General features: G+C 36.5%; 1 long non-coding RNA gene across 4 annotated transcripts; it reads left to right on the plus strand.

The window, feature by feature from the left end:
* Window positions 1-1,146: 1,146 nt before the first annotated feature.
* On the plus strand, window positions 1,147-6,180 carry LOC125140996. Of its 4 annotated transcripts, none has more exons than XR_007140293.1 (6): window positions 1,147-1,169; window positions 1,441-1,595; window positions 1,811-2,880; window positions 3,422-3,583; window positions 3,673-3,801; window positions 4,079-6,180. It is a non-coding gene; the product is annotated as an uncharacterized LOC125140996 (long non-coding RNA). The 4 variants fall into 4 exon arrangements; XR_007140294.1 differs by lacking the exon at window positions 1,147-1,169 and having other exon boundaries at window positions 1,184-1,595; window positions 1,811-2,435; window positions 2,547-2,880; XR_007140292.1 differs by lacking the exon at window positions 1,147-1,169 and having other exon boundaries at window positions 1,184-1,595; window positions 1,811-1,950; window positions 2,175-2,880.
* Window positions 6,181-13,712: the final 7,532 nt, after the last annotated feature.

Here is a 13,712-nt window from a genome sequence, read left to right on the forward strand (position 1 = left end):
TGTGTGTGTGTGTGTGTGTGTGTGTGTGTGTGTGTGTGTATGTAGTGAATTAAATGCGTTTAATACAAAAAAAATCTATTAAGGAGCAACTGCAAGTGGTCTGATTTTATTAAGTCAACACAACAAAAGGTGTGATGGGCTACTCGTCACAGAACATGCCAGTAAATAGACATGCAATTTTTGATCATAAAGTGTATTTTTATAGTCACTAGTGGCTATCTCGCCGACAATATCACTTGCAAATTAATATTTTTGGTCACATGCAACCGTTTTAATTGCAGTCTGAAGCCCTGCATCATTCTTTTGCACTGATGCATTTGCTAAACTGAGCCGATTTCTTCCTTTCATCGATGGCCCGATGCCATTTTGATAGGGGTTTGAGTGGTATTGTAACAATATATTTTAGTTATTTATAAATGTAGTTATGGAAAATAGACAAGCTTTATATAATAAATAAATTCACATCATATACATGAAAAGTACTTCACTTTATTTGATTTCTCTTTTTAGCATCTCAGTCTCACTCATGCTTCACACTAGTTAGCCACACCCAATTATTTACATGTCGCGACACGTACTTAAAAAATGTTATGGTTAATGACAATTAGAGGCAGACAAAATAATTTACCTTCTTTTGGCATAATGTCTCCTGGCTCCAGTGTTGTTTGTTCATATGGACTGTTCAGGGCTAGTTGGTCCCTAACACCATTTCTGTTTTTAGTCCATATGACCCACAACCAGTGCCGATTTTGACTCGTGTCCTCGCCAAATAATGTTATAGAAACATCTGACCAAAGGGAAGATGAATATCCCTGTGTCATGACGCGGGGCAGGAAGCGGACCCAAACGCAGGATAGTAAAACAAAACAGGGTTTAATAAAGGGGACCACGAGACAGGACAAAGACAACACTAGATTTCTCGCTGCCATCGGCAACGCGGCTCACATTTATACACAAGACAATCCGATACAAATTAGGAGCAGGCGTGGAAACAGGGCAGGGCAAACGCGTGACGAGGAACAATAACAAACATGCACGTGGCCAAAGTCCGGGCTGAATCAGAACACCCTGGTCCCTGTTTAATATATCAGCTTTTATTAACTGATATACAATGGTTTCCTTTCCACCCGCTTCTGCCCATATGTATTGTCATAAATGAATTGACACAGGTGTGTGATAACAGAAAAGCTAATGAGTGATGTATCTGAATGAATGAATGCTGATAGTAATTAATATGTTCAGTATTTTAAATGTTGTAAGTAATGAGTTAATGACGTGTGGAGAAATGTATTCCTAAAATGTAAACAAATGACAAGTACCAGTTCTAATATCTTTATTTCTACAGCCAAAGTCCTGGAATAAAAATGATCAGAATTAGATTGTTAAATTCAGTGTTAAACTGGATAAAATGATGTCTATTAACCCTAGTTTGAACATTAGCAGGACCTTCCACACCTCAATCTTCAGTCAGCTTAGATACAGATACACTCTCTCTGACTTCAAAAAGCAGTGCCAGTGAGGACAGTGACTGGTTTAGTCCAAAACGATTCAGAAAGGATGATGATGAGGCTTCACAAAGCACACAGGCCAGAGATGTGAGTCCTAGTAGCCTTACACAGACACTGGGGTTTTTTACTTATTACAACCTTAAGCTTTACATGCATGTAGTTTCCTTGAAGCATTTTATTTTTTTTTTAAACCATGTATAGTAATGAGCTTTTCCAGACGAGGAACATGGAAAATTCAGGAATATTTAAATGTCGCTGAACTGCTTTTATAATAGTATCTGTTTATGTTCCTCTTTTTATAGTTGATAAAAACAAATTCTACAGACAAGACCGGTGTGCTTACAAATGTGCTTAAGGAGTATGAAGATGCAGGGACAATTAGTGATGACACGAGAAAAGTGATGGTGAACATCTTAGTTGCACACATGATTGAAACAGAAGGGTAATTATCAAAATATAATTGTCTTGGGTTGTTGATTTGTTCGTGATTATGACAATACATAGATTGTGAAGTATATTGATCTAGTTGGGTGTTACAAATTTTATTCTGCTAATTTTCTAGCTGATAACCTGTTGATTTTGTTCTGAAAGTTAGAGTAGTTTAGTTAAATATTATAAAATTTTTTAATCAATATATAGTAACATTGGAGTGTTCCCATTCTTCAGGAGAGTCCCACATCGACATACCAAACAGAATTACTCTCTCACTCACTCACTCATTTTCTACCGCTTATCCGAACTTCTCGGGTCACGGGGAGCCAGGCGTCATCGGGCATCAAGGCAGGATACACCCTGGACGGAGTGCCAACCCATCGCAGGGCACACACACACTCTCATTCACTCACTCAATCAAACAGAATTATGGTTTGGGAATTATCACCTTGTTTCCCTCACTCAGAGATCCCCAAGGGAGGACTGGATATGCAAGTGATTATCAATGATCAGGGCATTCAATATTTTTGTTGTCATTTTGAAGTGTTTTTCTAGTAAGTTGTAATTTTCATGCGAGAGTTAAATTAAGATTTTGTCATTTGTCAGGAACATTTTTATGATGGCCAAAAAAACACTGGATTCTTGTCGTGGCCCCTCAAGACAGTACAAAGGGGGATGAAAGCTTCTGCAAATAAAGATGATCCAAAAACAGAGGAAAAAGGAGGCCCTTTGCTTGACAGACAGTCGTGTTACCATGAAGATCAGCTGGATGATGATCAAAGTCTAGAGGCCATCTCTTTGATGAATCATACAAGCGAACGTGAGGTCATTATGCAGAAAATGAGGGCAACGTTTGAATACAGACAGCGCCTTGTCCATGATCCAGAGAGATCCACCGCCGTTCTCTGTTTTTCCTAGATTTCTGGATACTAAAGGATTGGTATGTATTTTTTTTTTTACTTTCTTTTTTTTTAAAGGAGCACTCCACCGTTTTTAGAAATAGAGCTTATTAAACTTCTTTCCTTTCGCCTGTGCTTCCTCATAATAATATCAAAGTCAATATCTGCCTAGGAAATCGCCTAGTCTTAATCTGTATCGCTATTTGTACTCGTTGTGAATACGCAGGACACAAGAAGTAATTGTGTTTTTTTTTTTGTTTTTTGTTTTTTTTTTGGATCACTTTTTTTCGGGACATGCTAGCTGGCAACATATGATTCCATTCATTATGCTAAGCTAGCGGCGACCCTGCCAAACTAAAACAATGCATGCACCGAGACAAATGCATTTGCCCACATATCTAAATGTAGGAAAGAAGTTTAATAAGCCCTATTTCTAAAAACGGTGGAGTGTTCCTTTAAGCAAATTGAAATGCTAGGTTCAGAGAACTGTTAGTGTCTCCTTCGTTGAAACTGAACACATTAAGCTTGTGAATTAAATTAATGTTTTATGGTCATTCCTTTACATGTTTTCTTCTGCTTTAGATTCTTCAGGACTTCACTCTCCTCTTTGGGTCAGAAACTGCTTCCAGACTTTTGGAAAGGTTATCAGACTAGCAGAAACCTTGACTCCTACTCCACTGCTGAAAAGATTACTGTCATCTGCCAAACAGAACAGAGAAGGCAGCGAGGCACAAGATTCCCCAGGTAGAGTTGTACACCAATAACTTGCAATGGCTTTGCAGCTTAAATCTACAAAATATATTATACACATTTACATATGTTGTGTTTTTCAGATTTGGGACGGTGACACATCTTCATTCCTTCTGCTTCTGCATCTCTTATCACCCCAGGCTTCAGGAAGAAAGAAAATCCATAAGATCAGTGTTTGTCAGGCTGTTGACCATCTGGTGGTATTTCACAAAGTAGGTAACTGGTGCTCTGGTGACATAAAACATGGCATATGAGTGTTGTACCTCGAATCAATCCATTTCTACAGTTTATAATTCAATATGAGAGAAACTCTAAAATGGGGGTTAAAATAGCAAGTTGATAATTCTCAACCTAAATTGAATTAACAGCTTCTTGGTGCATATACTTTACTTCTGGACTGTCTTCTGTTGTTTGCGATGTTCAGTTAAGCTAAAAAGATTAAAATAAATGTTTAACTGATTAAGCTGTACTTATTTTTTCTTCATTCAGACATGCCGGAGTATACAGGAACACCTTGAGACAGAAGAGAATAGTCAACCATACATTCTTGCCTCAGGGTGCAGCAAAGAAGCCATCAGTCAGTTCTTCATCGTGGTTGATAAAAAGATCATCCCCTGTCAAGCATCCTCTTCACTAGCAGCAATTGATGAACTGTTCAAGGTCCATTTTGTCTTCAGCATCAGCTATGATCTTCCATTCAAAAATCTATACACTTTTGTCCAAACTACTGTCTATGGAATTGATGTTGGCACCACAAGTGAGAGCCCAAGGGTAAAGGAGCTCAGAGCTAAATTCTTGAATGATATTTAGATGCTACATCTGCAAATCACTGCTTGGTACAACAGTTAAATTAATTCGGCACCTTAAACTTGTATATGGTTTGTACCCTGGGAAGAAATTTGAGCTAGTTTATGCTCAGGATGGCTGTAACTTGCAATTTAAAAGTTATGCAGGGTTTAGAAAACATTTAACTAGATTTCATTTTGGGGGTGTAGCATCAAGTAGTGCAAATATATCACTACAACATCAACAAGCTCCAAATCCTGATGAAGCAGTGTCACTTGTTGTGTCTGACACAGAGCAAAGATCAGATAATGATGCAAGTTTGCAAGATTGTTCTTCTGTTTCAAGGGATGGTTCCAGGGAAATGTGTGCATCGATAATAGCCAAATTGCAGGGTAATGGTGTTGCAAACAGTTTAATTATGTCAGTTGTTGAAAGCATGGAGGATTTTGTTGATGATTTTCATACAAGTTTAAGAGAGAGAATTTTAAATGTCGTGCCAGTTGATAGCACAAGTAGAAGTTCAGTTGACGAAGTTTTTAATAGTTTTCATAATCCGTTCTCTGATTTTAATACCGATACAAAATGGAGGAAATATTTCAGTGAGAAATGGGGGGTTGTCGAGCCTATTGAAATGCATTTAGGTGTCAGATACGATTCAAGAAGAAATAAAATCTCTGGAATGTTTGAACAGATTCCAGTTAATGACACGTTCATATATATATATCCCTCTTCTGAAGACTCTTGTTCATTTTTAGGAATGATGAAGTGTGTAATCTCATTCAAGGGAAATAGCAAAGTGATATGTATCGAGATTTTTGTGATGGACAGTATTACAAAAACCATCCATTGTACTCCATCCATAGTGGGGATCACTTCAGATCCAAATTTACTATGATGATTTCGAAACAGCAAACCCATTAGGATCTAAACATGGGATTCATAAACTTGGCTGTTTATATTTTGTGCTTCGAAACTTGCCACCACACATAAATTCTTCCTTAATGAACATACATCTAATTTCTTTGTTCCATTCTGAAGATGCGAAAAAATATGGCATGGACAAAATACTTGGCCCATTAGTTGATGATGTGAAAGAACTTGTGCAGAAGGGAATGAAGATGTCATTTTCTGAGGAGCCCGTTTTTGGGACTATTTCGCAAATTACCGGCGATAACCTTGGTCTAAATGGTATTCTTGGTTACGTCGAGTCTTTTTCTGCAAAACATTATTGCAGACTTTACCTCACTGACAAGGTTTTAGCACAGGAAGTATTTAGTGAGGATGATCCGCGAGTGATGTTGCGTAACCGAAACCTAAATGAGGAGCATTATAAGTATCTTGCTGACAACCCCAACGAAAACTCTTGTTACGGTGTTAAAAGAAATTCTATACTCAATACCTTGACTTACTTTAATGTATCTGAGAATTTTGTGCTGGATATTATGCATGATATCTTGGAAGGAGTTGCACAGTATGAAGTGAAACTGCTTTTTGAATACATGAGTTGCAATCCTATTTCTTTCAATTCCATTCTTCAGAGATTATATGCCTTCAACTATGGCTATTTGGACAAAAATAACCGTCCAACTAAGGTCAACCTTCAGCAAGCAGGAAATGGCATTGGACTCAATGCAAGTCAGACATTGTGTCTCATTAAGAACATCCCTCTCGTATTTGCCACAAGCCATTTGATTTACGAATGTCCTATGGCAATGACAGACTATTTTACATTAGTTTGGATTGTTATTTGTAATAAATGTGATTGCCTGGTGTTCATGTGCTGGAATAAATTTTTGAAGGAGTTATATGGAGTGATGTTTTAATTCAAATTATTATTTTCAGATTAAATGATGAGTAATGCAGAACCCTAATAAGAAAAAAGTTCACTTCTTTAGTGTTGTTGGTATTTCTAAAAAGGTGTTCTATCAACAAGAGGATGGTGTAATATTTGACTCGTATAAAGTGTTGGGTCAACACCAGAACAGTGTAGAATTTTAACTCCGCCACTGTTTTCTACAAAGCTGCACTCAACTCTGTAACAGTGTTGTTCTCTGCATTGGTGTTAATATTTTACTCTATTAGAGTTGAATTGTAACACTGTGTTGGTGTTGTGAGAGTCAACACTTTTGAAAGTGTTGAATTAACACTTTGCGGGTGGTTCCCATATATAGACTTTTAAAGTGTTGAAATTAACTCTATTGGTGTTGATTTCCGGATTTCAAATTTACCGTGTAGCAGCCATTTTATATTGCACTCACACAATATGTGCACTGAGTGAGTTTACAGCTTTGCAGAACTGAAAAAAGTGACATACGGCTAAGTATGGTGACCCATACTCAGAATTTGATCTCTGCGTTTAACCCATTGAAAGTGCACACACACATCAGTGAACACACGCACCTTGAACACACACCTGGAGCACCGGGCAGTAATTTATGCTGCGGCGCCCGGGAACCTATTTATTTATTTATTTATTTATTTATTTATTTAGGGCGGGATGACTCGATTACAAAAATTTTTCGAGGCAAATTCATCTGCCTCGAAGCCTCTTTTAATTCATTTTAAAAGCTCAAGTCAAATGTGTGTGTGTGTGTGTGTGTGTGTGTGTGCGTGTGCGTGTGCGTGACAACGCGCTTTCGTCAAAGCTGAAGGAGACGCGAGGAGGTCTTTTGATTTAAGGTCGCGGGCAAGTGCTAGTGCGGGCTGCAAAATGGCTGTTGCTAACTAGCACTTAACTATAAATATCTGATTGAATGTGATGTGTATGCAAGAAAGCTGTACATAGTTATCATTGTGATGAGTGGGGTGCAACTAAGGTCCACTGAAGTAAAGCTTGGTGGCTCCCATGGCTCTTAGCGCCACCCAACTTGTCGATTTTTTTTAAAGCTCTACAAACTTAAGATAAAAAATGTAGTTTGTTTTTCAAATGTTCTGTGGCAAAAAGTTTACTCAAATGTTTTGAGTATTTTTAACTTATGAAGTTTAAAGTGAAACAATGGGTTAGTAAGCCTAAGTTGGTTGATTTATGCATAGTTCATATTTGTTAATGGGCCTAAAGTTATTTTGGAGGCTGCTATTGTTAACAGCTATATTATTTTTTTCATTATGTATAGATAAAATATATAAAGTTGTTCATAGCTTTAAATTAAATAAAATTTTCTTTCTTAAATATCTTTCCTGCTACTTTAAAGAAACACAATCATGAAAACATGATTTGTATTTTTTTCCAAGTAGCTTTTAAAAAATAAAAAATATTTTATGAACAATTATTTTAGATTTGATTTATAAATACTCCATTTAAGTTAACGACAGATATTCATTATCATTATGATGAAAATATGACCGCAACTTACTCACATTGTTATAAAGATATGTAGTGATCTTCACACAGGTACCAATTGGGTGGTATACACAAGACAGTAGAGGCATGGTGGGTTTGGTCCCTCTTCATCTCAGGTGTGTGTGTGTGTGTGTGTGTGTGTGTGTGTGTGTCAGATGACCTCTCTGTCCTCAGGGCACCAGCTAAGGAATATCACCTTAACAATAACAAATGATCCAAATGGATCATACAATAAGAAAAAATATGTGCATTGGAGGAAGGAAATCAGATGGTTTATCTAAAGTGTTTTGATATTTGGTTTGTGATTACTAACAACTGTGTGTTTTATGTAGGCCTATCTCATCACACTACAGACTGCAGTGATGACCTCCTAAACATCTGTATTCTTTAAGCACCTAATGTAACCTTACTCTGAGAGCTAATCTTACTTACTATAGTTAACCTGTCTCTGTAATATTACTCCTCTCTGTTATTAGTGATAACTAACCCTTAAACATGTCCGAATTTGGAAGGGAAAACCAACTTACCTGAGACGATGAGCGGTGTTGTAATGTAACGGAGTAAAAACACTTCGTTACTGTACTTAAGTAGAAATGTCATGTATCTGTACTTTACTTCACTATTAAAATTTATGTCAACTTTCACTTTTACTCCACTACATTTCCTAGATAAAATGTATACTTTTACTCCGTTATATTTCCACTAAGCATCTTCGTTACTACAAAATAGAATCAGAAGAAATGTGTGTGTCTGCAATAAGAGAGGTTTGGTGAATCACTGCTCCTAGATTGCATTGCACGCTGTACGGAGAAGCACAGGTACGCGCAGCGTGCACGCGCAGTCAGAGCTGGAGGCGTTAATGTATAACGTTAATCGGAAAGCTGCAAATACGGCAACCAAAAGCAGTGAAATTTCACTATTCTTATTACCAGAGTTGTAGCACAAACAAAATATTAATGCAAACAATCCATACAATACTAAATAAAAATAACATTTATTGATTTCGCCTTTGTGAATATTAGTTAATTAATGACTGCATTCATTGGACACACTGTTTGTAGAAAATACACACACACACATGAACTGATTTGATTCAAGACTGGCATCATTGCATCATGCATAAAATTTTGGTGTCCACTTTTGCCATTTAATAATACCATAACTTTTGGGTTACTATGTAGTCATATAATATATAATATAAAACTCTTCTTGTTTTAAATTCTCACTGAGAATTTAAAACTCTTCTTGTTTTAAATTCTCACTGAGGGCTAAAACTCCTAAAAATGAAACCCTAGAACCGTCCCTGATCTTATACCTACCGAAAATCACTGAAATTTTACTTTTACTTCAAATACTTAAGTACATTGAATATCAGAAAATGACTTTTGATACTTAAGTACAGTAAATATCAGATACTTTAAGACTTTTACTTGAGTAGTATTTTAAAAGGTGACTTTCACTTCTACCAAAGTCTTTGTCTAGTATGATACTTGTACTTTTACTCAAGTATTGCTTTCTAATACTTTATACAACACTGACGATGAGTGAGCGCTTGGCTACTGATCCGCCATTTCGCCAGTGGTATAAAAGAGGGCGGGGCGCATGCGCATTTCGTGGAATCGATTCATCTTCCCTCGGATAGTAATGCCTGTGAACGTGATGACGTATTTTTGACAGTTATTTTGCAGACCTATTTCGTGTGTGAAAAAGAGGTGTTGTGAAAACAAGCGTTGTGTGTGTAAACTGTCATAGTCGTACATTTTGGAGTTGTTTTTGAACAAACACACAAAATCGTAAACTGTCGTGGCCGTAAATTTTGGGATCCAACTCCGCAAAATTCAAATTTACACACAAATGCTTTGAATTACGTACGATTATTATTGACAGTGTTTTTATTCCATACATCTGTAGGTCAAAGGAATTTATGGTCATCTTAGCCTGCGCCTTAGAATGAAAGTAAAAGGAGCATTGGTAAAAAAAAAAAAAAAAAAGGACCAATTAAAATGCCCTCTCCTGGGTGCTGGGGTCGCCTTTTTTTGGTCAAGCAAGATGTCTGGTAGTTGTCTTAGCCTTCTTATCTGATATCACTGGATGTTTGTTTGTGTTAGTCCATTGGCATCCAATCAAATTGTAGCAAACCATTCTCCACTATAGGACCCATCTCATAAACTGGGCCCCCTGGTAACTCATCTTGTCTGTTGGTGCACTACATGCATATGTTCATATTTCAGCAAAGCATGCTGATTTGCATCTAAAAACATCAGTGACACATTGGCCAAAAATGCCATTCACCTGATTAATCACATGAAATTGATAGAAATTGAACATCTAAAGTAAATAATAGCACATTAAAGACTTGTAGTATGTTCTTTAGGGTCAACTAAATATTTAGCAACTTGTTTTGGAGTGGTGTGTGCCTCTTTTCAAAAGTTATTGAACTGGATGCTCTGCCACTGGAGAACCCCATAGAATAGAGTGATGATGGAAATTGAAACTTGTAGTATGTTCTTTAGGGTCAAATAAATATTTAGCAACTTGTTCTGGAGTGGTGTGTGACTCTTATCAAAAGTTATTGAACTGGATGCTCTGCCAATGGAGAACCCCATAGAATAGAGTGATGATGGAAATTGAACATCTAGAGTAAATTATAGCACATTAAAGACTTGTAGTATGTTCTTTAGGGTCAAATAAATATTTAGCAACTTGTTTTGGAGTGGTGTGTGCCTCTTTTCAAAAGTTATTGAACTGGATGCTCTGCCAATGGAGAACCCCATAGAATAGAGTGATGATGGAAATTGAACATCTAGAGTAAATAATAGCACATTAAAGACTTGTAGTATGTTCTTTAGGGTCAAATAAATATTTAGCAACTTGTTTTGGAGTGGTGTGTGCCTCTTTTCAAAAGTTATTGAACTGGATGCTCTGCCAATGGAGAACCCCATAGAATAGAGTGATGATGGAAATTGAACATCTAGAGTAAATAATAGCACATTAAAGACTTGTAGTATGTTCTTTAGGGTCAAATAAATATTTAGCAACTTGTTTTGGAGTGGTGTGTGCCTCTTTTCAAAAGTTATTGAACTGGATGCTCTGCCAATGGAGAACCCCATAGAATAGAGTGATGATGGAAATTGAACATCTAGAGTAAATAATAGCACATTAAAGACTTGTAGTATGTTCTTTAGGGTCAAATAAATATTTAGCAACTTGTTTTGGAGTGGTGTGTGCCTCTTTTCAAAAGTTATTGAACTGGATGCTCTGCCAATGGAGAACCCCATAGAATAGAGTGATGATGGAAATTGAACATCTAGAGTAAATAATAGCACATTAAAGACTTGTAGTATGTTCTTTAGGGTCAAATAAATATTTAGCAACTTGTTCTGGAGTGGTGTGTGACTCTTTTCAAAAGTTATTGAACTGGATGCTCTGCCAATGGAGAACCCCATAGAATAGAGTGATGATGGAAATTGAACATCTAGAGTAAATAATAGCACATTAAAGACTTGTAGTATGTTCTTTAGGGTCAAATAAATATTTAGCAACTTGTTTTGGAGTGGTGTGTGCCTCTTTTCAAAAGTTATTGAACTGGATGCTCTGCCACTGGAGAACCCCATAGAATAGAGTGATGATGGAAAGTGAACATCTAGAGTAAATAATAGCACATTAAAGACTTGTAGTATGTTCTTTAGGGTCAAATAAATATTTAGCAACTTGTTTTGGAGTGGTGTGTGCCTCTTTTCAAAAGTTATTGAACTGGATGCTCTGCCACTGGAGAACCCCATAGAATAGAGTGATGATGGAAAGTGAACATCTACAGTAAATAATAGCACATTAAAGACTTGTAGTATGTTCTTTAGGGTCAAATAAATATTTAGCAACTTGTTTTGGAGTGGTGTGTGCCTCTTTTCAAAAGTTATTGAACTGGATGCTCTGCCACTGGAGAACCCCATAGAATAGAGTGATGATGGAAATTGAACATCTAGAGTAAATAATAGCACATTAAAGACTTGTAGTATGTTCTTTAGGGTCAAATAAATATTTAGCAACTTGTTTTGGAGTGGTGTGTGCCTCTTTTCAAAAGTTATTGAACTGGATGCTCTGCCAATGGAGAACCCCATAGAATAGAGTGAATATGGAAATTGAACATCTAGAGTAAATAATAGCACATTAAAGACTTGTAGTATGTTCTTTAGGGTCAAATAAATATTTAGCAACTTGTTTTGGAGTGGTGTGTGCCTCTTTTCAAAAGTTATTGAACTGGATGCTCTGCCAATGGAGAACCCCATAGAATAGAGTGATGATGGAAAGTGAACATCTAGAGTAAATAATAGCACATTAAAGACTTGTAGTATGTTCTTTAGGGTCAAATAAATATTTAGCAACTTGTTTTGGAGTGGTGTGTGCCTCTTTTCAAAAGTTATTGAACTGGATGCTCTGCCAATGGAGAACCCCATAGAATAGAGTGATGATGGAAATTGAACATCTAGAGTAAATAATAGCACATTAAAGACTTGTAGTATGTTCTTTAGGGTCAAATAAATATTTAGCAACTTGTTTTGGAGTGGTGTGTGCCTCTTTTCAAAAGTTATTGAACTGGATGCTCTGCCACTGGAGAACCCCATAGAATAGAGTGATGATGGAAATTGAACATCTAGAGTAAATAATAGCACATTAAAGACTTGTAGTATGTTCTTTAGGGTCAAATAAATATTTAGCAACTTGTTTTGGAGTGGTGTGTGCCTCTTTTCAAAAGTTATTGAACTGGATGCTCTGCCAATGGAGAACCCCATAGAATAGAGTGATGATGGAAATTGAACATCTAGAGTAAATAATAGCACATTAAAGACTTGTAGTATGTTCTTTAGGGTCAAATAAATATTTAGCAACTTGTTTTGGAGTGGTGTGTGCCTCTTTTCAAAAGTTATTGAACTGGATGCTCTGCCAATGGAGAACCCCATAGAATAGAGTGATGATGGAAATTGAACATCTAGAGTAAATAATAGCACATTAAAGACTTGTAGTATGTTCTTTAGGGTCAAATAAATATTTAGCAACTTGTTCTGGAGTGGTGTGTGCCTCTTTTCAAAAGTTATTGAACTGGATGCTCTGCCAATGGAGAACCCCATAGAATAGAGTGATGATGGAAATTGAACATCTAGAGTAAATAATAGCACATTAAAGACTTGTAGTATGTTCTTTAGGGTCAAATAAATATTTAGCAACTTGTTTTGGAGTGGTGTGTGCCTCTTTTCAAAAGTTATTGAACTGGATGCTCTGCCAATGGAGAACCCCATAGAATAGAGTGATGATGGAAATTGAACATCTAGAGTAAATAATAGCACATTAAAGACTTGTAGTATGTTCTTTAGGGTCAAATAAATATTTAGCAACTTGTTTTGGAGTGGTGTGTGCCTCTTTTCAAAAGTTATTGAACTGGATGCTCTGCCAATGGAGAACCCCATAGAATAGAGTGATGATGGAAATTGAACATCTAGAGTAAATTAAAGCACATTAAAGACTTGTAGTATGTTCTTTAGGGTCAAATAAATATTTAGCAACTTGTTTTGGAGTGGTGTGTGCCTCTTTTCAAAAGTTATTGAACTGGATGCTCTGCCAATGGAGAACCCCATAGAATAGAGTGATGATGGAAATTGAACATCTAGAGTAAATAATAGCACATTAAAGACTTGTAGTATGTTCTTTAGGGTCAAATAAATATTTAGCAACTTGTTTTGGAGTGGTGTGTGCCTCTTTTCAAAAGTTATTGAACTGGATGCTCTGCCACTGGAGAACCCCATAGAATAGAGTGATGATGGAAATTGAACATCTAGAGTAAATAATAGCACATAACATCTAGAGTAAATAATAGCACATTAAAGACTTGTAGTATGTTCTTTAGGGTCAAATAAATATTTAGCAACTTGTTTTGGAGTGGTGTGTGCCTCTTTTCAAAAGTTATTGAACTGGATACTCTGCCACTGGAGAACCCCATAGAAT

The sequence above is a fragment of the Tachysurus fulvidraco genome, chromosome 4, assembly GCF_022655615.1.
Source record: "Tachysurus fulvidraco isolate hzauxx_2018 chromosome 4, HZAU_PFXX_2.0, whole genome shotgun sequence".
NCBI lineage: Eukaryota > Metazoa > Chordata > Actinopteri > Siluriformes > Bagridae > Tachysurus > Tachysurus fulvidraco.